General features: G+C 58.0%; 1 protein-coding gene across 1 annotated transcript in view; it reads right to left on the reverse strand.

Annotated features, from left to right (window-relative positions):
* Positions 1–4,932, reverse strand: part of GFRA2 (GDNF family receptor alpha 2) — a 68,418-nt gene that overhangs the window by 17,078 nt on the left and 46,408 nt on the right. The gene's annotated exons all lie outside the window — the stretch shown is intronic.

Raw genomic sequence — 4,932 nt, forward strand, 5'->3', positions numbered from 1 at the left:
GAACAAAGGCTGGTGACCTACAGACTAAGACTCTGCCAGGGAGCACCTGCCATTTTCGTGACGATATTCAGGACCCCATGGCAGAGGCAAGCCAGCGAGCCTAACACAAGCATACACAAAATCAGAAATTGGCCCATCCCGGGGCGTGTGGGTGTTGGTAGGGGATGCCACAGCAGTCTTCCTGGGCCCCAGCCTGGGTCATACAGTCAGGTCAGAGAATGGCATCAAAGGGTCCCAGTCAGGGTCAGGACACATCCAACGTCCTGACTGGGCTGCAGTGCCCCCTGCAGTGGGCTCACGGGCCAGGCCCGATCCTGGGCACCGGCCTCCCAGGCTAGGACTTGCCCTTTCCCACCCACCACAAAACCCGCCTTTGGCAATGGCCTCTGCTCTGAAAGGGGAGACGGGGTAGGAGCAGTGCCAGACAGAACGAGCACAGGAGGCACGTGGCGTCCCTCACTGACGCAGAGCCAACGTCTGGAGAGGCCAGGGAGTCAGACTATACCAGTTTATCCCAGAGAGGTTCCTGGGCTCCCCCAAAACTGAGACCTCAGAGCAGGCTGTTCCCACCCAGTAAGACCCGCAGACCCAGTTCCCACTGCAGGCAGAAGGCTGCTGGGGTTGGTGACAGGAGACAGCAGGCTGCGTGCCTTCGAGGGGATGCGGAGGCCCTCCCAGAAGCCAGTGCCCAGCCAGCAGGGGGAGCCATGGGGTACTGAGCGAGTCCAGACTCGTGGACTGAAACCTGTATCTTTGTGCTGTTTGTTTTCTGTAATTATTTCCTTTTAGTCCTGCCTTCGCATTTTCTAAGCAAGCTACCGAACAAGTCATAAATAACAGCTAACGGTTTTGAGTGTTAACTATAGGTCTGCTAAAAGCATTAATGCATTTAACCCTCACGATCACCCTAAGACGGACAGGTAGCACCCAGGCCCCCACTTCACAGAGAAGGCAGCCGAGGCTTACAGACACTAGCTGATTTGTAATGTAGCAGGAAAGTGCTGGGGCCACACTTGCACCCAGGTGTGTCTGTGGGGCCAGCCCGAGGTTGCCAGCCCTTGTGAGCATGGAGAGTTTGATCCGGGCCCCTATGAAGAGCGTCGACCATCACCCTCTGAGGCTGGGTATAGTGATGCTGCCGAATCCAGCAGTGAGGCCTCGAGATGGGCGAGGTGGTCATCAGGGCAGTGGCCTGTCCTCGCCTGCTGCAGGTCTCCCTCAAGGGCACCTCATGGCTCCACCAAGCCTGACAGCCCACACTCAAGACAGCAGTCTTTCTGGAGCTTCTCCCTCTGCCTGGAACGCCATCTGATAGTGACCCCTGGCCCCACAGCAGACCCCACTCCACCCTCTCCAGCAAAAGCTGCGGAACCCAGCATCCTCCTCGTGTGTCGCAGCCAGAGCACCTGCCCAGTGGGGCCCCTCCTATCCGATTCTCGGGGGATCTTACCTGTCCCACCAGCCTTGGGACACAGTGGCAGCAACAGGACAGTCTTCCGGCTGTGATAGGCTGTGGAGAAGTCCAGAGGCCCTGCCTCACGGGATTCATTCACCAGGGCAGCCGTAACAAGCTACCACAACCCAGGTGGCTTACAAACGACAGGGATCCATTCTCTCTGGAGGCCAGAGGCGAGATCAGGTGTCGCCAGGCTGAGCGCCCTCTGAAGGCTGGGCAGGATCCTTCCGCACCTCCTCCTGGCAGCCCTCAGCCCATGGCCACACCTCTTTGGCTTCCACAGCCACGATCACTTGGCCTTCTGCGTTCCTGTGTGCCCTCTCTTCCTCTCATGAGGATGCCAGGCACTGGACTCAGGCCCGGAATATGCTGGAATCTTAACTGAGCACAGCTGCAGCCTCCCCACCTCACACAAGGCACACTGGGCGGCTCCGTAGGGGGACACTCCCAGCCCCACGCACGGAGCAGGCACCTAATCGCTCTGGCCCACCCCAGATCGCCTCGGATGGGCTGGGCCCTGTGTGCTCCAGCCAGGGTGGTCACTACTCCAAGGACAGGCGTTCACTCTCCGGGTCCCACGTTCTCTACTGCCCACCGGGGCTAGGCCTGGTCCCCGTGGGCATGGGGCAGAGTTTTTCCTGCCTACCCCCGCCCCAGGGTAGTCCTCAGGGCTGCCCAGGGAGAGGAGCAGGGTCCCTGCTAGGCCCTTCCCCCTGCTGTGACGCCCTGGGGAGCCGGCCCCACTGTGCTCTTCCCACTCCTGTCTTCCCGTGCCCTGCCAGGCCAGGACGCTCCACGCCTGGGATGCCATCACAGCCACTGCAGGACAAGGCCCCACACTCCCCAGAACACCACTGAGCCCAAGGACCTGCTCTCAGACCTGGAAACTAGAGATAGAGAGCCCAGGACGCTCTGAGGAGGTGACTGTCACATGCTACCTCCTCCACCCTGCCCCCTGCCACCCAGAATCCAAGGAGGGGACAGAGCCACAGAGCTGACCCCTTCAGGGCCTCAGGGCTGGTGGAGAAGGGGCAGTGGAGGTATTTCCTCAGAGTCATGGCGCAGAAGGGCCGTCCGTCACCCACGAAAGAAATGGAGCAACTACTGCCAGACGGCAAGGGGCCCTCCACGTCCCCTACCCCTCCTGGGTCCCAGGATCAGCCACGCTGGAGCCTCGCACGCGAGCCTCCCTCCTGAGAGTCTGGCCCTGTGGGGCCGTCTCTGCACACCCATGTCTCCCTTGGTATTCACACACACACGCACACAGTCTGCACTCACACAGAATCTACACTCACACACTCAGACCCACACACAGCCTGCACTCCCACACACACACACACACGCACAGTCTGCACGCACACAGTCTGCACTCCCACACAATCTACACTCACACAGTCACACACTCACACACAGCCTGCACTCCCACACACACACACACACGCACAGTCTGCACGCACACAGTCTGCACTCCCACACAATCTACACTCACACAGTCACACACTCACACACAGCCTGCACTCCCACACACACACACACACGCACAGTCTGCACGCACACAGTCTGCACTCCCACACAATCTACACTCACACAGTCACACACTCACACACAGCCTGCACTCCCACACACACACACACACGCACAGTCTGCACGCACACAGTCTGCACTCCCACACAATCTACACTCACACAGTCACACACTCACACACAGCCTGCACTCCCACACACACACACACACGCACAGTCTGCACGCACACAGTCTGCACTCCCACACAATCTACACTCACACAGTCACACACTCACACACAGCCTGCACTCCCACACACACACACACACGCACAGTCTGCACGCACACAGTCTGCACTCCCACACAATCTACACTCACACAGTCACACACTCACACACAGCCTGCACTCCCACACACACACACACACGCACAGTCTGCACGCACACAGTCTGCACTCCCACACAATCTACACTCACACAGTCACACACTCACACACAGCCTGCACTCCCACACACACACACACACGCACAGTCTGCACGCACACAGTCTGCACTCCCACACAATCTACACTCACACAGTCACACACTCACACACAGCCTGCACTCCCACACACACACACACACGCACAGTCTGCACGCACACAGTCTGCACTCCCACACAATCTACACTCACACAGTCACACACTCACACACAGCCTGCACTCCCACACACACACACACACGCACAGTCTGCACGCACACAGTCTGCACTCCCACACAATCTACACTCACACAGTCACACACTCACACACAGCCTGCACTCCCACACACACACACACACGCACAGTCTGCACGCACACAGTCTGCACTCCCACACAATCTACACTCACACAGTCACACACTCACACACAGCCTGCACTCCCACACACACACACACACGCACAGTCTGCACGCACACAGTCTGCACTCCCACACAATCTACACTCACACAGTCACACACTCACACACAGCCTGCACTCCCACACACACACACACACGCACAGTCTGCACGCACACAGTCTGCACTCCCACACAATCTACACTCACACAGTCACACACTCACACACAGCCTGCACTCCCACACACACACACACACGCACAGTCTGCACGCACACAGTCTGCACTCCCACACAATCTACACTCACACAGTCACACACTCACACACAGCCTGCACTCCCACACACACACACACACGCACAGTCTGCACGCACACAGTCTGCACTCCCACACAATCTACACTCACACAGTCACACACTCACACACAGCCTGCACTCCCACACACACACACACACGCACAGTCTGCACGCACACAGTCTGCACTCCCACACAATCTACACTCACACAGTCACACACTCACACACAGCCTGCACTCCCACACACACACACACACGCACAGTCTGCACGCACACAGTCTGCACTCCCACACAATCTACACTCACACAGTCACACACTCACACACAGCCTGCACTCCCACACACACACACACACGCACAGTCTGCACGCACACAGTCTGCACTCCCACACAATCTACACTCACACAGTCACACACTCACACACAGCCTGCACTCCCACACACACACACACACGCACAGTCTGCACGCACACAGTCTGCACTCCCACACAATCTACACTCACACAGTCACACACTCACACACAGCCTGCACTCCCACACACACACACACACGCACAGTCTGCACGCACACAGTCTGCACTCCCACACAATCTACACTCACACAGTCACACACTCACACACAGCCTGCACTCCCACACACACACACACACGCACAGTCTGCACGCACACAGTCTGCACTCCCACACAATCTACACTCACACACTCACACACAGCCTGCACTCACACACACACGCACACGCACACAGTCTGCACTCACACACAATCTACACTCACACACACACACACCCTGCACTCACACACACACACACACACACACACACTCC

Source organism: Tupaia chinensis, unplaced genomic scaffold, assembly GCF_000334495.1.
Source record: "Tupaia chinensis unplaced genomic scaffold, TupChi_1.0 Scaffold000494_1, whole genome shotgun sequence".
NCBI lineage: Eukaryota > Metazoa > Chordata > Mammalia > Scandentia > Tupaiidae > Tupaia > Tupaia belangeri.